Source organism: Symphalangus syndactylus, chromosome 3, assembly GCF_028878055.3.
Source record: "Symphalangus syndactylus isolate Jambi chromosome 3, NHGRI_mSymSyn1-v2.1_pri, whole genome shotgun sequence".
Classification (NCBI taxonomy): domain Eukaryota; kingdom Metazoa; phylum Chordata; class Mammalia; order Primates; family Hylobatidae; genus Symphalangus; species Symphalangus syndactylus.
The window spans coordinates 15540084-15567534 of record NC_072425.2 but is presented as its reverse complement, the minus strand read 5'-3'; the positions used below and the strand labels follow the sequence as shown (position 1 = coordinate 15567534).

General features: G+C 48.9%; 1 long non-coding RNA gene across 1 annotated transcript; it reads left to right on the top strand.

Annotated features, from left to right (window-relative positions):
- Window positions 1-409: 409 nt before the first annotated feature.
- On the top strand, window positions 410-25502 carry LOC134736165 (uncharacterized). The gene is made up of 7 exons (XR_010119963.1): window positions 410-492; window positions 754-923; window positions 21568-21602; window positions 22438-22469; window positions 22993-23051; window positions 23461-23548; window positions 23667-25502. It is a non-coding gene; the product is annotated as an uncharacterized lncRNA (long non-coding RNA).
- Window positions 25503-27451: the final 1949 nt, after the last annotated feature.

Genomic DNA, 27451 nt, shown 5'->3' with positions numbered 1-27451 from the left:
GGGGATGCAGAAAGTGAACTGAAGGACACACAGTGAGTGCAGGGGGCCACACGCCTGCTGGGGTCTGTCTCCTGCCTGGAGCTTGCCTGGACACAGCGATGAAGCTGCAGGCATGTGACGCATTTGCTTCAGCTCCCATTCTACAGACAAGTCAACTGAGGCCCAAAGGTGAGGTCACTGGAATAGTGCCTACAGATACTTTAAGGATGCATAAGCGCTTGGAAGACTGTCAACTTCATTCTTTCGTCCTTTCAAACCACATCCTGTTGCTGCAGGTGGGGCACGTGAGAAGCTCACATCCCTGCCCCAGCAGCTTAGGTCCTGGGGGAGGGACTGTGGGTGCTCACGATTCTCAAAGCTGCAGTGCCCAAGGTCAGGTAGCCACTGCTGCTGTGGGGCGGGGTCAGTCAGAGCCCAGCTGTGTCCTGGAGCCATTGGTCCTGTTGCAGGTGCTGCTCTGACTCTTCAAGTCTGTCCTCTCCCATGAGATGGGTGAGTGACAGGGCTCACCTTACAGGGCAGTCTAGGGGGACTCAGTGGGTCTTTGCTGAGATAAGTGTGCAGTTGGGAGTTCCTGGAGCTGGGCAGCCCCGGGGCTGCAGGGACAGGCGCTGGGGTGGGTGGGGAGGATGTTGGGTGGGCGAGCAGACTCTTGGGGAGGGCAGACCACATGCCAAGGACTTTTTGCGCCTTTTCCTATTTCACCCTCCCAGTTGCCCCGTGAGGCACACACGTGATCATCCCATTTTACAGATGCAAAGGAAAAGTGGCTCCGAGGGCCAGCTGCTTGTTCAAGATCATGCAGCCAGCAGTGGCAGAGCTGGGGACAGAGCCACGGCTGCTTACCACGAGACCACGGGCCTCATAGTGGAGGCCTCAGTCTCCAGCACAGTTCCTGAGACACAGGGCTCTGGAATGAAATGGTGTGTCCCTGGGGGTTAGGGGTCCTGGGAACACGGGGCAGCTGGGGGTCCTACCCAAAGCCAAGCCTGTGTGTGGTGGGGGCTGCTTTCATTCTCCTTCCCTCCCCTCAACCTCCCTGCTGCCCCCGGCCCCTCCCCACAATCATTTTTTTCTGCTTGCCCTGCAAGGATGTAGCCCAGCAGCTGTTTTCAGCTCTGGAAGTACCGTGCCCACAGACAGCGCTTGGCCAGGGCCTGGTTCTGGGGCCCCTCCCAGCCCTCTCCCCTTCAGATATTGAGGTTCCTCTTCCGAATGCTGGAGGAGTCCAGGGGCTTGCTAACGCCGGACCCCAGGCCTGATTCTGGCCCACCTCCCTCATCTCCAGTCCTCACCTCCATCCCTGCCCAGGTAGTGAAATTTTGAACAGGCACATTCCTGCTGCCCAATTTTCATTAATTGGATCTAAAAGGGTTTCTATTTTCTCCCTGAACGCTGATTGATCCTGCCGAGGTAAACAGCACTGCCAAAAACAGGGAGGGGGGTGCTGCCGAGGGAGACGGGATAACTAATGTTACTTGACATTTACTCAGAGAGAGGAAGGGAGGGAGGGAGGTGAGTCACACGCCAGAGCCTCAGCCCCCAGATTCTGCAGAAATGAACAGCCATGAGGCAGGCGGGAGCGGGAGGGCTCCGAGAAGCTTCATTTCCCCCAATTTTGCAGGCTTCAGGGACCCCTGGGGGTTCTCCACTCCTGGGGGGAGAGGGCCTCTTCGTCCTTAAATGGCTGTGCATTTAGCTCTGAAGGTGGGACCCCTGAGGACGCAGGCAGGCTGAGCTGATGGCTTTTCTGTTTGTGACACGAGAGATTCGAGTATCTGTGAAGGTATCTCTCCCTTGGGGAGCTCTTTGCAGGTGGGGGGCGGTGGAGGTGGCAGGGAGGGGTTGGTGCTTGGTTTCTACCCCTGCCAGAAAAACCCAAAAAGCTCTACCTAGCAATCTTTGTCCATGGATGCCTCAGTTTCCCAACTTGGTGCTCTACCCACTAGAGTTTATAGGAGGCCTAACTATGGTTTGGGAATCTCGGATCAAGGGGAAGATGACAGGTAACCAGGGCTTGCTCTCTGTACTGGGATGGAAAAGCTCTGGACTCACCATTACCACCCGTTGACAATGGCCTACTATGTGCAGGGAAGTCATGTCTTCAATTGTTCAACAAGTGTTTGCTGAGCAGTTGCTAGGAGCCAAGCTCTCTGCTGGTTGCCGGAGCTCCAGGAGGGAAGAGCCTGCCTGGCTCCCACCTCCCTGCCTGGCCTCTGTTCTTTCCCATCCCTCCCTTCCCTCCCTGTTCCCTGGAGCTGTGAGTGCCACCCCCGGCAGCCTGCCACCTTGAGATCTTCCTCCTTTGACCACTGCCCTTAAGAGCTGGCTGCGTTACCTCCTCTTCTGGGAACCTGCTGGTCTCTTTCCCCGCAGTAGATCCTCCTTTCCTCTGAGTACCAGTGGCCTTGGTTTTCTGGGACAGCCACATCCAACACTAAGCCCATCCTTTCCCATGTGCGCCTTCTCTTGAGTCCCATGTTTTTTTTTGTTTGTTTGTGAGACGGAGTCTTGCTGTGTTGCTCAGGCTGCAGTGCAGTGGCGAGATCTTGGCTCACTGCAGCCTCTGCCTCCCGGGTTCAAGCGATTCTCCTGCCTCAGCCTCCCGAGTAGCTGGGACTACAGGTGTGCACCACCACGCCCCGCTAATTTTTGTATTTGTTTTTTTTTTAGTAGAGGCGGAGTTTCACCATGTTGGCCAGGCTGGTCTTGAACTCCTAACCCCAGGTGATTGTCTCTTCCTGGCCTCCCAAAGTGCTGGGATTACCGGCGTGAATCACTGCACCTGGCCAAAATCTTTGAATTTTAAATTTCAATTATTGTAATGTTCATTTCTAGAGCCTCTATTCGGTTATTTTACAAATTCACTATGTCACTTTTCATAGCTTTTATGTTCACTGGTGTTACTTTAAGCTTGTATTTTTACTTTTTAAAGACATCGTAAGCATAATTGTTTTACAGACTGTGTCTGCTAATTCCAATACACGAAATTTTTTGTGGTATGCTTCTGTTGTTTCTGTCTGTTTTTTCTCATGGTGTCTTTTTTTGTGTGTGCCTAGTTTTCTTTGTGTGTTAGTCATAGTGTTTGAAAAATTAAAGTGCAAGGATAATTTAAAGCATGGATGAAGCTACCTTTCCCCAGAGAGCATTATTTTGTTTGTTTGTTTGTTTCTATCACATATTCTGATGTACTGTCTGGACCCACCTTAACCCAAGCCTGAGTTTCCCTGGGAGATCTGAGTCCTTCAAACCCAGGCTGTAGTTTCTCAGGAGGGCTGGTCTACTTCTGATTACCTTCTCCCTGAGGATGTAGCCCTTGTGGTTCCAGATAATTGTAACGAGAATCATATATCTATATAATATACATATAATATATAATATATATTACATATAATATATATTATATGTAATATATAAAATACATTACATATAATATATTAAATATATAATATAATATATAAAATATATTATATAATATATTATATATAAAATACATATATAATACATATAATATATTATACATATAATATATTATATATAAAATATAAAATATATTATATATAAAATATACTATAAAATATACTATATAATATACTATATATTATATAAAAAATATATGATATATAATATATTATATATAAAATATATATGATATATACTATATATTATATATAAAATATATATGATATATACTATATATTATATATAAAATATATATGATATATAATATATTATATATAAAATATATATGATATATAATATATTATATATAAAATATATATGATATATAATATAATATATATTATATATAATTATATAACATATATATAATTATATATAAAATATATAATGTATTATATATAAATTATATAATATATATTATATATAATATATAATATATATTATATATTATATATAAATTATATTATATATTATATATTATATATAAATTATATAATATATATTATATATTATATATAAATTATATAATATATATTATATATTATATATAAATTATATAATATATTATATATTATATATAAATTATATAATATATTATATATTATATATAAATTATATAATATATTATATATTATATATAAATTATATAATATATTATATATTATATATAAATTATATAATATATTATATATTATATATAAATTATATAATATATTATATATTATATATAAATTATATAATATATTATATATTATATATAAATTATATAATATATTATATATTATATATAAATTATATAATATATTATATATTATATATAAAATATTATATATATTATATATAAATTATATAATATATATTATATATTATATATAAAATATTATATATATTATATATAAATTATATAATATATATTATATAATATATATTAAATATATTATATATTATATATTTTATATATAATATATATTATATAATTTATATATATATTATATATTACATATATAAATATATATTATATATTATATATTATATAATATATATTATATATTATATATTATATAATATATATTATATATTATATATTATATAATATATATTATATATTATATATTATATAATATATATTATATATTATATATTATATAATATATATTATATATTATATATAAAAAATATGTATTATATATTATATATAAAAATATATATTATATATAAAAAATATGTATTATATATTATATATAAAATATATATTATATATAAAAAATATATATTATATATAAAAATAATATATATATAATTTTTTTTTTTTGAGACAGGGTCTTGCTCAGTTACCCAGGCTGCAGGGCAGTGGCGCAATCACGGCTCACTGCAGCTCAGGTGATCCTCCCACCTCAGCCTCCCAAGTAGCTGGGACTTCAGTCATGCACCACCATACCTGGCTAATTTTTGTATTCTTTTGTAGAGATGGAGTCTCACCATGTTGCCCAACCTGATTTCGAACTCCTGGTCTCAAATGATCCACCCGCCCTGGCTCCCAAAGTGCTGGGACCACAGGCATGAGCCACTGTGCCCAACCAGGAGACTTCCACATTCCGTGGGTCCTGGGCTTTTATTTCCATCCCCTTTGTCCTTCACAGATCGGAGAGGAATGGCTCCTCCAGGCTTGGAATAGCTCGTTAGGCAAAAGTGGCTCCATGTTTATGCCTTTCTCTAAGTTCTTGTTTTTCCTTCAGGTCTGGTTTAAAGATTTCTTACTCTTTGATAAGCTTTTCATGCTTTGAAAAAAATATGTATTAGATTGAGATATTTCAACTTTTAAAGTTATCTTCAGCTACAATGCTGGTCACAATAACCTAGTCCACCATGACCAGAAGTCTGACTTACTTTTCTAAACAGGGAATCTGGCCACAATTCTCCCCCACTGAGAGGCCTTGAGGGGTGCCTGCTGTCTTCCAATAAAGACCCCACTCTTGACTGGGTCTCCCAAGGTCCTGGAGGATCTGGGCCTGACCACCACCTCCTGCAAGCTCACCTCTCGGCTCCCCTCCCTGGTGCAGTCTGCTTCCATGACACTGAGCTGCTCTGGTCCCTGAAGGCCACTCACCTCTGGAGGTAGACAGGTGCTATTTGTTTCTTTCAGACTGAGGCACTTTTCCCTACCTCTTGGTCGGCTAAGTTCTCTTTGCCTTCTAGGTCTCCTGTTAGATACCACCTTCTCCAGGAAGCCTGCCCTGATTGCCCCACCCCAAAAACCCCTTGCTAGGTCACGTGTCTCTTCTGGGCTCCCACAGTTCCCCATACATCCTCCACTACAGCACTGACTACATTGGACTGTAACTGCCTGCTTCTGTTAGACTGTGGGCTCAGCCAGTATTTGTTGAATAAATGAATGAATGGGTGGACAGATGGGTGGTTGGCTTCTCACTCTTCCCTGACATTGTCAGTTGTCTGTCTCTTGGGACCCATCTCCTACCCACCACCTGAACTAGCAGTGCCTGATGAGAAGGCCTGTCCTTCTCTCATCCCCCTCTACCTCCCCTGCCCAGTCCTTTGCACAGAGTGGCTCAAAGCCCCTTCTAGCACATAATTCCCTGACCCCTAAATCAAGAACTGGGGGCTGTAGGTCCCAGGAAGAGGAAAATATACAAGACAAGGCAGAGTCTTAATTCAAATACGTGAGAGCTCCATTTCCTGCAAAATTCATACTTGTGCACACAAACTCCAAAACCGCCTGGCAAGAGAAGGCAAGATGGGAGGTGTCCAGGACAGCGATGATGTCCAAGGGGGCTGTGTCTCTGACTTGGGCTAGGATCCCTCGCTGTGGGCCTGTGCCTCAGTCTACCCATCTGGAAGGCAGGGGAAACCATGTGATCTCCCTGACAGCACTGATGGGGTGGGGCAGATGGGGCATTCTCACCAGCTTTTACTGACTGCTTTCCCTAGCATATGTCCCTCCGCCCACGTTCCAACCCCTCTGCCTTTGCTGACGCTGTGCCCCTCTCCAGAAAACCCTTTCCCTCCCCTCACAAGTCACAGCCACCTCCTCCTTCAAGACCAAGCTCTGCCTCTCCTGTACAGCGAGTGCTGACCGCCCTGGCCCATGCAGGCCCTGGCCAGCATCACCCTCCACAGGGTTTGTGGTTTGGAGCCTTGATTGAGCACCACCTGTATGAAGGGCCTGAGATGGGTACATGGCATTGAGTGAGACCTGCAAGGCCCCAGTTCTCCTGTTCTTGGGGTGTGTCCCAGACTCGCCAGGGAAGCGGGGGGGTTCTCACAAGGGCTGATGGCTCAGCTGGCCTCTTGGCAGTTCCCATCTCCCCTGATCCCTGGCTGTCACTCAGAGGTGGCTGGTGGGACTCAAAGGGTAGGGGAGGTGGCAGAGGAGCAGGTTTTCTTACTAACGTTTGCAGGAGTGATGATAACGTCCCCAAATATTGTAAGGTGCCTTAATATACAGAAAATGTTTCCCATATACCTGGTCACAATTACGGAAGACAAGGTGGGGCTGGGGGCTGGTTATTTTACAGATGAGGAGACTGGAGACCAGAGAGGGACCGTGACTGCCCAAGGTCACATAGATCTTTGGCCTCACTTGACCCAACATTCATTCACAGCCTGAGCGCTGCTCCACGGAGCTCCTGGACAGATCTGCACGTCCCCTCCTGGGAGTCCCATCCACTGGAGCTCTGCGCAGAGTAGGGGCGACACTGGACCCTGTATGCTGGTTGGGAGGGGAACTGGAAGAGTGGGCTTCATTCCACGTGTAGGGGGAGCCCCCAAAGAGTCTGTAGCCAAGGAAGTGACAGGAGCTGGGTGAGAACGGAGGCAGGGAGGCCCAGGAGGGGCTGGCAGTGATGAGGCTGGGGTTGCGGAGGAGGCCACACGAAGGGAGACAAAGGGAGGCATTTGGGAAGCATCCAGAAGTCGGGTGGATGGGACCTGGTAACAGGTGGGAGCCAGGAGCTGAGAGGCAGGGAGGACTCAAGGGTCTGTAAGGACAGCTGAGGGAGGACGGGTGTTATTTGCAGATGGAGGAGCCCTGGAGGAGGAGCCAGTCTGTCTGGGGTGCAGGAGGGCAGGGCGACAAAGATCCAGTTTTGGCCAAGGTGCCTTTGGGTCATGAGTGGGGACATGCAGTGTCAGTGAGGGTGGCTGGGATTTCGGGGCAGCCATGACCCAGTCGAAGCCCCTCCCCAGCCCCTGGCCTCCAGCAACATCAGAACTTGTGGCCTGTTCCTTGGGGCCTCGGGAACACGCAGATCTCATTCCCCACCCCAGTTTCTCTGGAAGGAAAACACCCAGGGCCTCGGTGGAACTGGCATTAATTTCCCCTGTTCGGCTCATCATTCCATCATCACGAGCGAGCCAAACAGATGACCATTTCGTCATTGCGTCTGCCCATGCGGGGCTTCTGTAATCTGATCACTTAATCACATGCTTATTCCATGAGTACGGAGGCACGGGCAAGCTCTGGGGCCCACTCCTTGGGCAGCGCATTTTGGACCAAGTCCCTTAGCGTTCCTGGCTGCCTCCGTTTCTCTGCCTGCCTTGGGAATCCAGACAGCCTCATGGCAAGAGGAGATGAGGCAGTGGTTGCAGAAGAGGCTGATCTCTCAGCCACAGCAGCCATGAGGTGCTGGCAAGCTCTCTGCAGCCTGTGCTGCTAGGAGGTAGAAGCTTCAGCAGCTTGTCCTCTTTGTGGCCTAACACACGCTGCCCGTCTCCCCACTTGCATGGAAGCCGCAGGAGGACAGGCAGTTTGTTTATTTGGTTCATCAGTTCCAGGGACAGTGCCTGGGACACTGCCTGGCACATGTGGGAGCTTAGGGGGAGTTTATCGAAATTTCCCATTTGTCTTTTTGTTTTGTTTTTAAGACAGTGTCTCGCTCTATCGCCCAGGCTGGAGTTCAGTGGTGTGATCTCAACTCACTGCAACCTCCGCCTCCTGGATTCAAGCAGTTCTCTGCCTCAGCCTCCCAAGTAGTTGGGACTACAGACACACGCCACCACACCCAGCTAATTTTTTTTTTTTTTTTTAAAGAGATGGAGTTTTACCATGTTGGCCAGGCCGGTCTCGAACTCCTGGCCTCAAGTGATCCACCTGCCTTGGCCTCCCAAACTGCTAGGATTACAGGCGTGAGCCACCAAGCCGGGCCATGGCCTCCTTTGTCTTAAATCCAGTTCTGGGACCTTCTGCTTCTTTCTATGTAGGACCCTAGGGCTATGAACAGCTGCTGGCCACCCACCTTTCCATAAAACAGGGCTAATGACAAGAAGGATTCTCAGGCAGGACTGTTGTGTGGATGAAATGTGATCATCCACGTGGCACCCCCAGCATGGACCTGGCACACTGCAAGTGCTCACTGCTGTCTGCCATTGGTATGATGTGGAGGTTTACTCCCCTATCTAAATTTCAGTGAGGCTTCAGGCTGACCATGTCAGAGCTGAGCCTCAGTTCCCCTTTATAAGACGAGATGTGATGTGGCCCCCACCAGGCGTTGGAGGGATTCTGGAAGACACACAGAAGCCCATTAGCAAATGCTTGGATGTGAAGGGGAAGCACATTTCCTACTGGGATTTGCAGGCGTGATGGTAATATTCTTTTTTATTGTTTGTTTTTGAGACGGAGTCTCGCTCTGTTGCCCAGGCCGTAGCGCAGTGGTGTGGTCTCCGCTCACTGCAACTTCTGCCTCCTGGTTTCAAGCAATTCTCCTGCCTTAGCCTCCCAAGTAGCTGGGATTATAGGCGCTCGCCACCATACCCAACTAATTTTTGTATTTTTAGTAGAGACGGGGTTTCACCATGTTGGTCAGGCTGGTCTCAAACTCCTGACCTCAAGTGATCCACCTGCTTCGGCCTCCCGAAGTGCTGGGATTACAGGCGTGAGCCACCGCGCCCGGCCAACATTCTTGCACATTGTAAAGTGCTTTAAAATACAGTAAGTGGCCAGCGTGGTGGCTCATGTTTGTAATCCCAGCACTTTGGGAGGCTGAGGTGGGCGGATCACCTGAGGTCAGAAGTCCGAGACCAGCCTGACCAACATGGAGAGACCCCTCTCTACTAAAAATACAGAATTAGCCAGGCATGATGACACATGCTGGTAATCCCAGTTACTCGGGAGGCTGAGGCAGGAGAATCATTTGAACCCGGGAGGTGGAGGTTGCCGTGAGCTGAGATCACGCCATTGCACTCCAGCCTGGGCAATAAGAGCAAAACTCTGTCTCAAACAAAACAAAACAAAACAACAAAAAGAGATCAGTAAGTGCTTCCATATCTGATCTCAGTTATGGCGGACAAGGTGAGGTTGATCATTTTACAGTTGAGGAGAATCAAGTCCAGAGAGGGACAGTGACTCTCCAAGGTCACACAGCCAGCGGGTATGCTAGAAGCCACCTCTTCTGCCCACCTCCCCCGCCAAATGGGGCAGCAGGAAGGAGAGGACCAGGGGAGGGTGGACATGGCTGGAAGCTCCAGAAATGTCTCCAGCTGCGGAAAGAAAATTCAACCATTATTCTGGACAGAGACCTGGCGGCTGCGACTGCTTCCTCTTCTTTCCTCACTTCCTACATCCAAACCAGGACCCACTGGCTCTGTCCACATCAGTCCACGTGCCTCTCCATGCCCGTGGCCCCCATGCAGGCTGGGTCGTCACCATCTCCCTGCTGGAGGACTCCACAGGGCAGCTGAGCAATGCCCCTGCTCAAACGCCAAGGCCCTGACTCATCCCTCCTGCTTCCACCCTGGGTCCCCGGCATGCATGATCGGGCCTGCTCCCTCCTGGCCTCATCTCCCCCAACCTGCACCCCGGCTCACTGAATTCCAGCCATACTGGCCTTTGGGCTAGCTCCCAACTCAGTGTTCCGTGCTGGTGGTTCCTCCACCTGGGATGCTTCTCTGCGTGCTCCGTATAGCTGGCTCCTTCTCAACCTTCAGTTCTCTGTTGAAATGTTGCCTCCTTAGAGGGTACCTCTCCAATCCACCTATTTAAAGGAGATCCCTTCTGTTACATTTTTCTTCCTGTATTTTCATCTGCAGCGATTCTTGCCACTGGTAACCCTCCTTTCCTCCCCTCCTCTGTCTTGTCTTGTTCAGGAACTGCCTCTCTGCTGGGGAGCACCTTCCAGAGAGGCAGGGACCTGGGACATCTTTGTCATTTGGGGAATCTTTCTTTGCACCGGCCAGGCATTTAGTAGCTGCTCAGTGGATATTTTTTATTATATTTATTTATTTATTTATTTTTAAATTTTAAAATTTTAATATTTTTTTGAAGATGGAGTCTTGCTCTGTCACCCAGGCTGGAGTGCAGTGGCACGATCTCAGCTCACTGCAACCTCTGCTTCCCGGGTTCAAGCAATTCTCCTGCCTCAGCCTCCCGACTAGCTGGGACTACGGGCGTGTGCTACCACGCCTGGCTAATTCTTGTATTTTCAGTAGAGATGGGGTTTCACTGGTTACAAACTCCTGATCTGCTGGCCTACAGCCTCCCAAAGTGCTGGGATTACAGGTGTGAGCCACCGCGCCCGGCCAATATTTTTTAGATAAAATAATGTATTCATCCGTAAGTAGTGATAACCCACAGCTGCGTGGGGTTGTTCTGAGCTTTCTGTGGATGATGCCTGAGGCCATTCCACATGTAGCTTCTGGCACAGAGCAGGGGCTTACAGATGGTGGCACGGGTCACCCCCGGGATGGGAGTGGATGGGATGCAGGGGCCTGGGTCCTGGTCCCTACCATGCCTGGCACAGCTGCACGGAAATCTGCCGAATGCTTGAATGAGAAATTTACAGGACGGAGAAACAGGGGTTAGTCATTGTCCTCCACTATTGCTTTTGTTGCCTAGGAACCCCCCACCCCCACCCTCAGAGGTGAGTGACTTTGTGGAGTGAGGAACAAGGAGTGAGTGACCCAGAAAGTAGAACAGGCTCCCCGGGAAGGCAGAGGGACAGAGGGAGGCGCGGGAGGGCTCTATCTGTGGGATCCAGAGCTGGAGGAGGTGCCGGCTTCCTGGTTGGGTGGAATTCAGATTCACAAAGATTCCCCTGGTATCCGCAACTTACAGAAGGAGTTTAAGATAAGGAGACGTGAACTCCTGCACATAGCTCCAAACATCAGCCGAAGGATGGGGGAGATGGAACCTAACGGCAGCTTGGCTGGAAGCTCCAGGGGACTTGGATTGGCTCCGGCTTCGTATGGGTCTCCAGGGGTCCCCAGATGACCCCTGAGCCCATAAGAGCTGCCTGGTATAGGATCTCTGGGGGTGCTTGGGATCTCAACTGTAGATCCTTTAAAAAAAACACATTTAGAATTTTAATTAAAAAAAAATAGAGACAGTGTCTCACTGTGTTGCCCAGGCTGGTCTCGAACCCCTGGGTCCAAACGATCTTCCCGTCTTGGCCTCCCAAGGTACTGGTATTACAGGCATGAGCTGCCTCACCCGGCCTGAACTGTAGATCCCTAGAGCCTGATATAGTGCTTTAGTCACCAATGCAGGTTCTGCTTCACCGAGATCCTGACCCTTGTCCTCCTGTCCTGGGCCCCTCTAGGGGAACAGGGTGGGAATGCTTTGGGACATCCACCTGGGCTCCATCTTCCTCATCCCAAGGTGAAACTACTTGAACTTTCCAAGAGGGTCAGGGTTTGGAGAGAAGGGTGTAGCCCAGCAAGCAGGAGAAATGACCCTGGTTCAAATCCCATCTACACCACTTCCTAGCTGTTGAACCTTAGACAAACAGCTCAACTTCTCTGGGTCTCAGTTTTCTCTTCTGTAAAATGGGGATACTGATTGTTCCTCCCTAACTCGTGGTGGGGATTCCATGAGGCAACATCTCTGGAGTGTGTGGCATGACTCTCGGCCTCTGGAGCCGCATTTGGGCCCTGGGATGCCTTCTGAGCTGACAAAGTTCTTGCCCTGGTGGAGGCATGGGGGGCTTCCTGTTTTAAGCTGGGTCCTACATCGTGAGGGATGCAGCAATCACAGGCCCTCAGGAGTGCCACCATCACACCAGCAGCAGCCGTGTAAATGGTGGCAAGAGTGACAGTGACAATAAGGCAATGAGAATCAGCATTGACAGAGTGCCCAGACCCTGCTTCATGCCGCTCTGAGCACCTTCCAAGGCTCATCCATGTCACCCTTACCAAGGATCTGGGAGGTGGATTTTGTCACTCTTCTTGTTTCACAGACAGAAAAGTCACACTCAGGGAGCTGAAGTGACTTCCTCAAGGGCACCCTGTTGGGACCCAGTGGTGGCGGCTCCAACCCAGAAGTCCGGCTTGCAAGTCTGTGCCCTCAACCTCCCTACCGGGCTGCCTGCTTTTTGTCCACCCTGTTCCTCCTACCTGAGCTAATGTCAACTGTTCTTCCTTCCTTTTTCATGGGCATTCTGCCACAGAGGGGGATGGAGGTGAGGGCATGGGTAGTAAACTACAGGGAACTGACATGGGTGGGGCCCTCTGTGACACTGGGCTCTCCATATTTGTTCTGCCTGATTGAGGGCCTTCTAAGGCTGTAGGGGTTAATGGGGACAGGACTGACTAGCAGTGGGGCTTGGTATTCCCTGCTGAACTGACTTGTCTCAAATCACCCAGACCCTTCAAGTCCAACTCAAGTTTTGATGTTTCTGTGAACTTCGTCCCTGCAGGCCTCCCTGACGAGGCCATCCCTCTTATCTTCCCTATCCTAGGGCTAAGAAAAGAGTCAGGGCTTTGGAGTCTGTGGGGTCTTGATATGGTTTGGCTGTGTCCCCACCAAAATCTCATCTTGAATTGTAGCTCCCACAGTCCCCACGTGTCATGGGAGGGACCCTTTGGGAGGTATTTGAATCACGAGGGTGAGTTTTTCCTACGCTGTTCTCATGATAGTGAATAATGAGTCTCACGAGAGCTGATGGTTTTATAAAGGGCAGTTCTCCTGCACAAGCTCTCTTGCCTGCCACCATGTAAGACGTGCCTTTGCTCCTTTGCCTTCTGCCATGATTGTGAGGTCTCCCCAGCCATGTGGAACTGTGAGTCCATTAAACCTCTTTTTCTTTATAAACCTTTTTTCTTTATAAATTCTACCCAGTCTCGGATATGTCTTTATTAGCAGTGTAGAAATGGACTAATACAGGTCTGGATTAAAATTCTGCCTGTGTGCATCGATTAAAAAATCCACAGTTAATATTATACTTAATGGTGAATGACTGAAAACTTTCCCCTTAAGATCAGGAACAAAACAGGGATGCCCACTCTTTCCACTTCTGTCCAACAATGTACCAAAGGTTCTAGCTAGGACAGTTTGGCAAGAAAAATCAATAAAAGTTGTCGAGATTAGGAAGAAAAAAGTAAAATGATCTCTATTCACAGATAACATGATCTTGTATATAGAAAATCATAAGGAATACACACACACGCACATACACACACACAAATTAGAACTAATTAATGTAGTTTGCAATGTTACAGGATATAAGATCAATATATAAAAATGGATTATATTTCTATATACTAGCAATGAATACTCCAAAAATGAAATTAAGAAAACAACTCAATTTGCATCAGCATCAAAAACAACAAAGTACTCAGGAATAAATTTGACAAAAGAAATGTAAGATTTGTATGCAACGTTGTTGAGAGAAATTTAAAGAAACCAGGCATGGTGGCTCATGCCTGTAATCCCAGCACTTTGGGAGGCAGAGGTGGGAGGATTGCTTGAGCCCAGGAGTTCAAGACCAGCCTGGGCAACATAAGGAGAACTCGTCTCTACAAAATAAAAAAAATTAGCCAGGCGTGGTGGCGTGCGCCTATGATCCCAGCTACTTGGAGGCTGAGGTGGGAAAATCACTTGAGCCTGGTAGGTTGAGGCTGCAGTGAGCTGTGATTGTGTCCCTGCACTTCATCTTGGGCAACAGGGTGAGACTGTGTCTCAAAAAAAAAAAAAAAAAAATGAAATGAAAAGAAGACCTAATTAAACAGAAAGACACCCTGTGTTCATGGATTAGAAGACTTAATATCACTAAAATGGCAATACCAACCAAACTGATTTACAGATTCAATTCAATCCCTATCAAAATTCCAGTTGGCTTTTTGCAGAAATTGACAAGCTGGTCCTAAAATTTACATGGAAATGCAAGAGACCCAGAATAGCCAGACAATCTTGAAAAAGAACAAAATTGGAGAACTCACACTTTCTCATTTCAAAACTTACTACACAGCTATAGTAATGAGACTGTGTGGTGCTGGTGTAAGAATAGCCTATAGATCAATGGAATAGAACTGGGAGTCCAGAAATAGACCTGTACATTTATGTTCAATTAATTCTTGACAAGGGTGCCAAGACCATTTAATGGGGGGAAAGAACAGATTTTTCTATCCTTTGGACAATTGTATATCCAAATCAAAAGAAGGAAACTGAATCCTGACCTCACACCATATACAGAACTTAACTCAAAATGGGTCATAGACTTAAATGTAAGAGCTAAAACTATAAAACTCTTGAATAAAAATAAAGGAGTAATGGCTGGGCACGGTGACTCATGCTTGTCATCTCAGCACTTTGGGAGGCTGAGGCGGGCGGATCACCTGAAGTCAGGAGTTCGAGACCAGCCTGGCCAACATGGTGAAACCCTGTCTCTACTAAAAATACAAAAATTAGCAGGGTGTGGTGGCAGGCACCTGTAATCCCAGCTGCTCGGGAGGCTGAGGCAGGAGAATCGCTTGAACTTGGGAGGCAGAGTTTGTAGTGAGCTGAGATCACAGCACTGTACTCCAGCATGGGTGACAGAGCAAGACTCTCTCTCTCTCTCTCTCTCATATATATATATATATATATATATATATATATATATATATATTTATATACATTTGAGTAAATCTTTGTGACCTCGGATTAGGCATATGACACCAAAAGCACATAGACAAAACATAAATAGAAAAATGGACTTCATCAAATTTAAAAATGTTTGTGTTTCAAAAGACACCAAGAAAGTGAAAAAGGTAAACCATGGAATGGGGAGAAAATTTTGCAAATCACATATCTGACAAGGGACTTATATCTAGAATACTTAAGGAACTCTTACAACTCACTAATAGAAGACAATCCAATTTAAAAATGAGGAAAGGATTTGAATACACATTCCTCCAAAGGAGACATACAAATTTCAATAAGCACATGAACATCAACACCATTAGTCATTAGGGAAATGCAGCTCAAAACCACAATGAGATGCCACTTCACCTTTATGGGATGATGGACAAAAACAAGTGTTGATGAGGCTGTCGAGAAATGGGAACCCTAAAGCATTGCTGGTAGGATTGTAAAATGGTGCAGTTACTTTGAAAAATAGCTTGACAGTTCCCCAAAATGTTAAATATGGTGTTACTATGACCCAGCAATTCTACTCCTAGGTATATACCCAAGAGAACTGAAAACATATAGTCACACAAACACTTATGCACATTATAAGCATTTTATCTTTATTTTTATTTTCGTTTTCAGATGGAGATTCGCTCTTGTCACCCAGGCTGGAGTGCAATGGTGCGATCTCAGCTTACTGCAACCTCTGCCTCCTGGGTTCAAGCGATTCTCCTGTCTCAGCCTCCAAGTAGCTGGGATTACAGGCATGCGCCACCACACCCGGCTAATTTTTGTATTTTTAGTAGAGTCAGGGTTTCTCCATATTGGCCAGGCTGGTCTCGAACTCCTGACCTCAGGTGATCCATCCGTCTCACCCTCCCAAAGTGCTGAGATTACAGATGTGAGCCATCTTGCCTGGCCAAGCATTTAAATACTTACAGCAGCTTTATTCATAATCACCAAAAGATGGAAACAATTCAAATGCCCATCACCTGACAGATGGATAAATAAAATGTGGTGTATCCTACAATGGAATATTATTTGGCAATAAAAAAGAATGAAGTATTGATACACGGTATGACATGGATGAACCTTGAAAACATGGTGCTAGGTTACAGCAGTTAGACACAAAGGCCACATTTCCTGTGATTTCATTGATGTGAGATGTTCAGAACAGGCAAATCCATAGAGGGAGAGAGAGGACAGATTAGTTGTTGCCAGGGGCTGGCAGGAGGGCAGGATGGGGAGTGACTGTTAATGGGTAAGAAGTTTCTTTTGGGGGAGAAAAAAATATTCTGAAATTTGACAGTGGAAATGGTTGCACAGCTCTGTGAATAGACTAAAAACCATTGAGTTGTACACTTTAAAAGGGCGAATTGGAGGCAGGCAGATTGCTTGAGTCCAGGAGTTTGAGACCAGCCTGGACAACATGATGCATGGTGAAACCCTGTCTCTCCAAAAAAAAAAAAAAAAAAAAAAAAAAAAAAAATAGCCAGATGTGGGGGAACATGCCTGTGGTCCCAGCTACTCAGGAGGCAGAGGTGGGAGGATCACTTGAGCCCGGGAGGTTGAGGCTGCAGGGAGCCGTGACAGCACCACTGCATGCCAGCCTGGGCGACAGAGTGAGACCTCATCTCAAAAAGAAAAAAAGGTGAATGTTACGGCATGTGAATAAGCAGTTACTCAAAAAGAGAGGGGGCTCATCTCTAACTCACAGGAAATACAGAGAGAGACAAACGAGTTAAATGACACTGCAAGGGGCTGGGTTTGGTGGCTCACGCCTGTAATCCATGTATTTTGGCAGGCCGAGGTTGGCGGATCACTTGAGGTCAGGAGTTCAAGACCAGCCTGGCCAATATGGTGAAACCCCATCTTTACTAAAAATACAAAAATTAGCCGGGTGTGGTGGAGTGTGCCTGTAGTGCCTGCCCAGCCTGGGGGCTGAGGCAGGAGAATCGCTTGAACCCAGGAAGTGGAGGTTGCAGTGAGCCAAAATTGCAAATTGCATCACTGCACTGTAGCCTGGGTGACGGAGTGAGACTGTCTCAAAAAAAAAAAAAAAAAAAAAAAAAAGACACGGTGAGGAAGCAAATAGACCAATCCAGGTTGTGGACATTTGTAGGACACTGGCCCCGTTTCTTCAATAAATCGATGGCATGAAATGGAAAACTTTTTAAAAAGTAATAGCAACCACATGCCACGTGGAGATCTTACCTGGATCCTAACTTGAACAAATCACCTGGGAAATGACCCTGATGAGAATATCTGGGAAATTAGATGATGCCCTGGGTATCACTTGATCCCATGGAGAAGCTGGAATGAGAATCCCAGCCTACCAGATGCTGATCCCTGGCTCTCATCTCCTTGTGTCCCTGTGGACATGGTGGCTGCACCTAGCATTTGACGTGTGTGTGTGTGTTTGTGTGAGTGTGAGCTGGGGAGGGTGAGTTCACCTCTCTCAGGCCAGCCGAGGCCCGTCTCGAGGTGAAAACTGTTTTCCTCTTGCAAGGGTACAGTGGACACTGGAATGTCCTTTGAGCTGGCCACAGCTGTCACACAGGGCCTTGGTCCATGCCGAACCCTCCACCTCTGTCCCAGGTCACCCTCTGCCCCCCTACTCCGGATGTCCAGGAGCCAGCCTCAGCAGCCCAGGCAGCTGGACAATGGGGCCTTTGGAGGCTGGGCCAGGCCTGTGCCTCAGCTGTGGGCTGTGGCTGAGGCCACCACAGAAGGCTGCTTGTGGCCGGGCCGGGTGGCAGCCAGAAATAGGTCCCGCTGGGCGCTGACTCCTGCGGCCCCGCCCTGGGCTTGGCCTGGGAACGTGGGTATTTGTGGAGCTGATGGGAGGAGACCTTCATCAGGAAAGCGGGTCTATTTTGGGGCCTTGGGGAAGCGTGTTAGAAAAGGAGCCCCAGCCTTTAGCGTTTACCCTGAGCCCCTGCCTTTCATGCACAGGCTCCTGAACCCCCCGGGGTTGAAATCCTGGCTCTACCCGGCTAGCTGTGTGCCCTACGTGCTGTGTGGTCAGTCACTCCACTCTGAGCCTCGCTCTGCTCATCTGTGTGATGGGGACGAATCTTGACAGCTCCTTCATGGAGAAGATGCGGGCACAGCACCTGGCACAGTCTGCGCTCACCAGGTGCCCGAGGTCACTGGGCTTCCCCTCCGCCTTCCTCCCCTCCGCCCTGGCTGGGGGCTGCTCCTACTGTTGTGGTCTCTCCCAGCCCCTGGGCTGGCTCTGCAGGGCCCTGGAAGGTGGTTTGGGGCGCACACTAGCCTCACCGTTGTCTGGGGGGATGGAAGCGCAGAAGACCTGGCAGAGCCTTGCAAGTCCCTTGCAGCTGGGCGGCCCCTCCCCTCCCGGCTGGCTCCCTGGTTATCCACAGCCTCGCGGGCTCAGCCCTGGACCGCAGCCTCCGTCCTTCCATCATGCACCGGGGCCCTGCGGGACTCATGCTCAGCGCTGGCGGTGGGAGAAATTTCAGCCGCCTCCCCCGACGAACTTCTACGTCTGCTTGTCTTGGTGATGGAACTGCTGGTGGAGGAGCTCTGCGGGTTTAGGCCCGTGGTCCGTGGGGAAATACAGACCAGGGTTCAAAGCCAGAGTCAGAGGGCGGCAGGGGGCCTTGGAGAGGGAGAGAGATAGGAGTCGTGTGTAGCCAGCTCTCCTGGAAGCCGGGGGCCAGGTCTCCCCCTCCCGGCCCCTGTGTGTCCTTGAAGCTATTTTTATATGTTGCTGGAAACCAGAATGACAGCCAGAGCCAAAGCGCTAGGAGGTTTCCCGTGCACCGTGGGTCTTGCCCAGGGGACCATGGGCCATTCCCAGCAGATTGATGGAGCCAGTCCAGAAACTCCACTGTGCGGATCGGGGAGCCTGGGTCCCCCATCCCTTACCAGCTTGGAGGTCACTGTTGGAAGACCCCTGGCTGGCACAAAAATGAGGAACAAGGACGTAGAGAAGCGATGGTGAGGCTGCAAGTGTTCTGGGGCCTTTGAGCCCTGCACGAAAATCCAGAATGCTCATGGAGTTCAAAACTCATTCATGGCTGGGTGCAGTGGCTCACACCTGTCAATCCCAGCACTTTGGGAGGCTGAGGCGGGTGGACTGCTTGAGTTCAGGAGTTCGAGACCAGTCTGGGCAACAGTGAGACCACTCATCTCTCCAAAAATAAAAAAAATTAGCTGGGTGTGGTGGCATGCACCTATAGTCTTAGCTACTCGGGAGGCTGAAGTGGGAGGATTGCTTGAGCCACAGGGAGGTCAAGGCTGCAGTGAGTGAGTGAGTGCACTCCAGCCTGGGCAACAGAACGAGACCCTTTCTCAAAAAAAAAAAAGGAATTCATTCATTCACTGCTGACCTCTTTACTCATCACATATTTAAGCAGAATCTTGTAGGTGCTGGCGGGGGTGGGGGTCACCCACAAAACTTCCAGGGCCCTGCTCTCAAGGCACTCACGAATCTGCCTGCTCCAGTCTCTGGCTCAGAACCCTCCCATGGCTGCCCATTGCCCATGGAGACAGTGGGATCTTTGTACTCTGACAGGAGCAAGTCACAGAAATGTTGCCTGCTCACCTGCACCTCATGAGAGAGAATCCTCACCTTGCCCGTTGGGCTCTCCCCCATGCACCCCCTTTTTCCCAGTCTGGTCAGGATCTTTCAGGGGGCGACTGAGGGGACAGGACTGGAGCAGGATGGAAGAGGCTGAGATGCGCACTTGCTGGATGAGCTCTGTGCTGTTGTTTTTGGAGGGACTCTGGGAAAAACAGAAAGAAAACAAAGAACTGGAGTCACCCAGGCTAAGCTGGATGGAATGAAGAACTGAGTGAGCAGAAAGAGGGCAGGGGACTGCAAATGGGGGTTTCGGGGGGTGGCACACAGTACAAGGGTCCTGGAGGGAGAGGTGAGGGGGCTGAGAAGTCCTGCTGAGGAGTATAAATTGGACTCTCCTTAATGTGACACAAAAAATATTGAAAGTCCCTATAAAGAATGTTGGGTTGCTGCCCCGAGCTGCTTTAGTGAGACTCTGCAGAGATGGGGCCACACGGGCCCTGGAGTTACTCGAGTTACATCTGGATGGCTTGCAGGGCTTTCCATGATCTGTGGCCCACCCAGCTCTTCAGCTTTACTGCTCATCTTCTTGCCTCTTCCCTCCCCTAAATCTTCATCTAAATTCCACCTTCCAGCCTGACCTGGTTCTTCTGACCTCCCTGAGAGCATCTTGCTCCCTGCTTCCCACAGCTTTATGATAACAACTGCCTGGGACCTGTCTCCACCCCCATCCTGTGGCTCTTGTCTGCTGGGCCCCAATTCTCCTTCCTTGGTCACCTGTTTGAAATGCACAGACTGACTATTTCTCTCTTGCTTCCTACTGTGGTATCATTTTTAGTTCCACCTTAAAAAGAAGAATATGAAATTAGTGCACAGGTAAATTTTCCTAGCCTGTTCTTAGAATAATCCAAAGAAAAAACCCAGAATATCCAGGGAAGTGAGCTTGGCTGGTCACTTTGTCTTGCTGGTTCACAATGAAACATAGTGATTCATTCATTAAACAAAAATTATTTGGTTTGGGGCCAGTGACATAAATATACTTAGTGGAACTCAAGCCTATAATCCCAACTCTAACCCCCAAACCAAATCTAAACCCAGTTCTAGCCCCAATACCAACCACAATCCTAAAGCCAACCCTAATCCCAAACCCATGCTAACCCCAATCCTAACCTCAACCCTAAATCTAATCCCAAGCCTAACCGAAACACCAAAACCAACTCTAACCCCAACCCAACTCTAAACCTAACCGAAAACTCAACTGTAACCCCAGATCCAACCCTAATTCTAACCTTCCTGTTAAAAGTCTTCCTTCCTTTCCTCCCTCCCTCCCTCCTTCTCTCTCTCTCTCTTTCTCTTTTCTTTCTTTCATGGAAATGGACTCTCTCTGTCACCCAAGCTGGAGTGCAGTGGTGTGGTCATGGCTCACTGCACCTTCGAGCTCCTGGGCTCGAGCCATCCTCCCACCTCAGCCTCCTGAGTAGCTGGGACCCACAGGCATGCACCTGTGGGTCATACCTGGCTAATTTTTGTATTTTTTGTAGAGATGGGGTTCTATTATGTTGCCCAGGGTGGTCTCGAACTCCTGGGCTCAAGCAATCTGCCCATGTCGGCCTCCCAAAGCGCGGGGATTACAGGTGTGAGCCACCATGCCCAGCCTCAGCCTTCCTTTTCTTTCTTAGTGCAATGTGCAGAGTATGATGAAATGCATTTCTGATTCTAGATAGTCCAATGCCTTCAGATTGGAACGGGTAGAAGGTGAGTGAAACTGGATGGAATATCAGCCCAATCCCGGGAATCACTTTGAAAAACAAGGATGTGTATTTTAGTTTAACTCCCCAGGAGCCTATTTTGTGGCCATTTTCAAAAATCAAGATCCTTAGTGTGACCCTATCTAACTGGCTTTCCATGGACTCCTCCCTTGCCGGCTTCTGGACGCAGACATTGTCCTTGCACGCATGCCCAAGCTCCTACTGGCCTCCAGGCTCAGAGCACCCACACGCTGTTCCCTTTGCCTGGAATTCTTTTCCTCCACTCCTCACCAGGCTAACTCTGGCTCAGTCCTCAGGTCCCTCTTAAACGTCACCTCCTCAGGTAGGCCTGCCCTGCCTGCCCCTCCCCCAGCTCCTTTTTATTTCCTACGTGCTCATGGCTCATGAGTTTTCCTTTCATGGCATATATGGATATTTGTGGCTGCGTGTTTGTTTGCCTGTTTATTTCTTTAACGTCTGTCTCCCCAGCCAGACGGTGACCTCTTTCAGGACAGGAATGTTTTGTTCACAGTTGTAGCCTGGGTATCTAGCACAGTGCCTGGCACACAGCAGACTTGCAGAAAACTGTTGAATGAATGAATGAATGAATGAATGAATGAAGGAGTGCATTTCCCACTTCTTCCTAAAAGTGAAACAGATTTCAGCTTATTGAAACTCCTGGCTAGGGGGTATTTGTTGGTCTCAGGCCCTGCTCTGGGCCCTGGGGAAGCCAGGTAAGAGGGACCCGGTCCCTTGGTGCAGCCATCTGTTTCTGCCTCCATTGAACTCTCTCAGGCTTACTTAGAAACAGAGGTTTTTAAGAATCCATTTTCTCATTTCAGATTCTCCTCCACGTGGAGTGGGAAGTCGGCAGGTATCATCTTCACTCCTTCACAAGATGCTTTTTCCCAGAGAGGCAAAAACGCCCGTGAGGGTGACCCGGCTGGGCGGCAAACCCTGTCCTGTCCCCAGCTCTTGGCACTGAAACTTTCTTTCTGCCCCTGCACCCAGAAATGCTCATCTGTGTCTACCTCCGGGAACTCAGCCGCCTGGATGCTGCACGGGACCCTGAGGGACTGTAGTACCATCTTCCCATTTTGTCGACAGGCACGTTGAGGCAGGTACTGGGATCAGGTTTGGGCAAATGAGCCGCTGAGAGGGTAGATTCTTCACCTACGAATGAGGTCCTTCTTTCCATAGGGGCAGGAAAAAGGCTTGTCATAAGGGTCACTGCTGTTATTGGTCACCTCTGGGTGCAAGTCCTGGGCTAATCGCATATCTTGCGGGACCCTGACAACTACCCCATTTATCAGATGAGGCAAAGCAAGGCTCAGTCACTTGCACAACGCATATCGCTAGTAAGCGTTGCTGGTGGGATCACACTCAGCACTTTATAGGCAAAGAAAATCCCAGGAGTGCCAAGGAAACGCTGTCAAGATGTTGTCAAAAATATGCGGTACGACGTCAGCCCAGTGAGCATCTTCTGCACTGCGGACCGCCCGGGGTCGGGTCACCCGGGCCCCGCCCCGAGCTTGCCGACGTATCGGCCCCGCCCCACCCTGCGCCCTCCGGGCCCCGCCTGCTCCGGGCGCGCTCGGCTCCGCCCCCACGGGCAACACGGCCTCCCATTGGCCGCGGTTTCCATGGTTACGCGGGCCGGCGGAGCTGCGGGCTCCCAGACACGTGTCCCCGGTAGCCGCCCAGAATTTGACAGGGGACCATGTGCGCGGCAGCGCGGGAGCGAGACAAAGGGCCGGGGGAGGCGGGGAACGAAGCCGGGCGGAGGGGTCCGCGTGGCCCGCGCGGGGATGGGCCCCGCGCTTCTCCTGCGAGCAGGGCACCCCCTCTTCCTTTTTATTTTGAAGGAAAGGAAAAAAGGAATTGCTACGGAAAGCGAGGTGGGAGAGGAACCCAGTCAATCTCACCTGCTCCCCTTCCTCCAGGAAGAATTGGGTACGCGGGCATCTGAGAACCCGCAGGGTCTCTGCTTATGCCTCCCGGCCCTGAGTTTCTAACCCCACGTTGACCTCAGGCCTTGAAGTTTAAATTCTGTTTCTCTGGCTTGTTCTAGAACCGAAAGCTTAATAAGTGTGGTTGTTTTGATATTCGAAACATGAGACCTAAGGCATCGTGGGGGACCTCGCCTGCATCCATTCGCCTATCCATCCTACAGCAGCGACTGCACCCCTGATTGTGATGACAAATGCACCCCCATCCCTGGGCTCCGTGCCCACTGCTGGGCTGGGCTGCTCCCTCAGGTGTGGCAGCCAGAGGAGGTGTGGACTCCCATCCCACGCGTTTATCCTCCTGCAGCCTCTCGAGCTTGGTGGCAAAGCCGTCCTTCCAGTCCCCAAGCCAGATGTCCTTGATGCCCTTTCTCTCAGCCCCATCCCCATCCCCATCGCCAGTTGTATCAGTTTTCTATTGCTACTGTAACAAATCACTACAAATTGAGTGGCTTAAAACAACATACATCTACTCTCTCACAGTTCTACAGGTCAGAAATCTGACATGGTCTCAGAGGGCTAAATTCAAGGTGTCTGCAGGACAGTGTTCCTGCTGGAGGCTCTTGAGGGAGAATCGGTTTCCTTGCCTTTTCCAAGTATAGAGGCCGCCCACATTGGCCCCCTTCCGTCTTCAAAGCCAGCAATAGCTCCGACTCTTTCCTCCCTAGCATCGCTGTGACGCTGACTCTCCTGCCTCCCTCTTCCACATTTAAGAACCTTGTGATTACATTGGTCCTCCCAGATAATCCAGAATAATCTCCCCATCGCAAAACCAGCTGATTAGCAACCTCAATTCCACCTGCAACCTTAATTCTCCCCTGTCATGAAATATAAGAAGGAGATCCATATGTTCCGGGGATTGGGATGCAGACATTTTGGAGGCATTGTTCTGCCGACCACGCCATCCTGACAGTTTTACCTCTGGAATCTCTGCAGTCCACCTCCGCCTCGCCATTCCTGCACCACTCCCTTTCTGGTTACCCGCTATTCTCCCAAGATGCCTTCAGTAGCACCTATCCACTGTCGCCATCTCTCTAACCTCCCTCTGTCCACAGTCCCCTGGGCCCCCACTCCAAGACAAAGAGGCAGATGTCACTACTTCCATGGCACTGTCATCTGCAAGGGAGCATCCTAACTCTCCTTGGACACACACAGGCCCTCAACCTGTCCTACCCCATTGGTTCCTCCGGATCCATGACCCCTCCCACCCTCTGCCTCACACCCCGTGCTCCCTTAATACTAAATCACTTCTGGTTCTCTTAAGATCCTGGGGCATTTGGTTCTTCCTGGCCTTGGCCTGTGTGGCTCCCATTCTCTGAACTGTCCTGCCCACCTTATTCGCCTCCCCCAGGAAGCCTCCCTGACCCCCTAGACCCTTTCATTGCCCTCCCCTGGAACAGAAATGTGCTTTTCACTGACTGGATTGGCCCAAAGAGATCTGAACTTGAGGCTGCCACCTCATGTCACTGAGAACCCTCTGGGGTGGGCACTGTGCCTTGCTTGCCTCTTTGGTCACAGTGCCCAGCATGAAATTGGTCACAAAGTAGGTGCTCAGTGAACTCAGATTAAACTAAACTCAAGGACTTGGTCGGGGGGTGGTGGTGGTGAGAAGATCAGCTGGGCTGTTTGGGGAAGTAAAGGATAAAGTTGGATGGAAAAGCACGAGGACCTTGGCTCTGTTTCTGGTTCTTGGAGTGGAATAATAATGACAGCGACACCACCGGTGGCTGGCCCCAAAGGCCGTCCCATGCCAGGCATACGCTAAGTGCTTTATGAGAACATTATCGATCAGTTCTCACAACAGCCTTAAGAGGTACCAACTCTTATCAGCATCCCCATTTTAGAGATGAGGGCCCTGAGGCTAGGCCAGGAAGCTGTCTTGATCTTGGTTGTCCCTGATTGGAGGGTGGTGGGAGTTGGGGACAGATGGCTCTGGCAGGGACCTGCAGGGAGGTTGCAGCTGGCCTGGCCTCTGGAAACAGCCACCTTGATGCTCTTCCTCGAAGCCTCTTTTCTTTTTTTTTTTTTGGGACAGAGTCTCGCTCTGTGACCTAGGCTGGAGTCCAGTGGCATGATCTCAGCTCACCGCAACCTCCACCTCCCAGGTTCAAGCGATTCTTCTGCCTCAGCCTCCCAAGTAGCTAGGACTACAGGCGCCCGCCACCACACTTGGCTAATTTTTGTATTTTTAGTAGAGATGGGGTTTCACCATGTTAGCCAAGATGGTCTCGATCTCCTGACCTCATGGTCCGCACCCCTTGACCTCCCAAAGTGCTGGGATTACAGGTGTGAGCCACCGCACCCAGCCCCCGAAGCCTCTTCTTTCCTCGCTTCCTGTTCTCTGTCCTCATTATTCCGCCAGCCTATTGTCATTTTTTCCCCTTCCCAGCCTGCCCAGCCAGGATGTGCGGCAGGAGGTTCATTTTTGAAAGTATAAGAAGCGCCGCCGGGAGTGAGTGTCTCACGGGGACAGAGTGTGCATTTGGGAAGATGAGACGGTTCTGGAGATGGATGGTGGAGATGGTTACACAACAACGTGAATATGCTTAAAGCCACTGAATGGAACACGTACAAATGACAAAAATGGTAACTTTCTGGTATGGATATTTTACCACAATAAAAAGAATTGCTAAAAAAATTGTAAAGAAAAAGTGCTTTGTGTTTGCCGAACTTTTGAGGATGGGCCGCCCACTGCACATTTGCCGTTTCCCAAGCGCCTCCCACGGGCCAGGCCACGCACTTCCTCCTTTCATTCTGGAAACAAGCTTGAGGAGAGAGGTGGCCTCCGCCTTGCAGATGAGACTGAGGTTCGGAGCCTGGCAGGGGCGAGGCTGTCTTTGCAAACCCAGCAGGCCTCTCACTGGTTCTAAGGAGCACGACAGGGACGGGGTAGGAATTTGGGCTCAAAATGGGCCTCTGGGCTGCGGAATCTTGAGCAAATTGCTTCCCATCACTGATCTTCCTCTTCTGACTATTGGGGACAATAACAGTGTCCTCCCTCATGCAGGGGGAGGATTTGCTGAGATGTCGGAAGGTCCTAGCACAGCACCTTGGCCACCAACAAAAATAAAATTCTCCTCAGAGCTCTCCACGATGCCTCCCTTGCTGTCCAGAGGACAGAGGGCTGGAGGTAAGGTCAGGAGACCCGTGTCAGGGTCTCAGCCCTGAGGCTGACTTTGTCTGTGACCTGGGGGAAGTCCCCTCCCTTCCCTGGTCCTCAGGCTGCCCTCTGTAAGTTAGGAGAGTGGGTAGAGTCAGCAGGGCTCTCTGGTTCTGGTTTTCTGGGGTTTCTCCCGTAATCCTGGCCCTGTCCAGAATCAATGTCCTCTCTCCCACCTGCTCTCTGGGCGGAGGGGTCTGGGCCCATCTCCAGTTTCACCTTTGCCCTCCACCCCGTCTTCTCAGGAGCGTCTAACCCCCAAGCAAGAGGAAAGGGAGGGGAAGGCGAAGGCAACAGAGTTCTTGATCCCAGGGTATGAGTCGCTGCCTGACACCCAGACCTAGCATCTGACAGAAACGCCAGCAGGAATTCCCCGCACCTCCAGTGTGAATCCTGTCCGGCTTCCTGCCATTGGCTTGAATTGTTGCCTGGTAACTCTAGGTGTAAATCACCCCTTCCCCCAAACTACATGCTTTTTTTTTTTTCCTGAGATGGAGTTTCGCTCTTGGTGCTCAGGCTGGTGTGCAATGGTGTGATCTTGGCTCACTGCAACCTCCGCCTCCTGGGTTCAAGCGATTCTCCTGCCTTAACCTCCCAGTAGCTGGGATTACAGGCATGTGCCACCAGTCCCGGCTAATTTTTGTATTTTTAGTAGAGATGGGGTTTCGCCATGTTGGCCAGGCTGGTCTC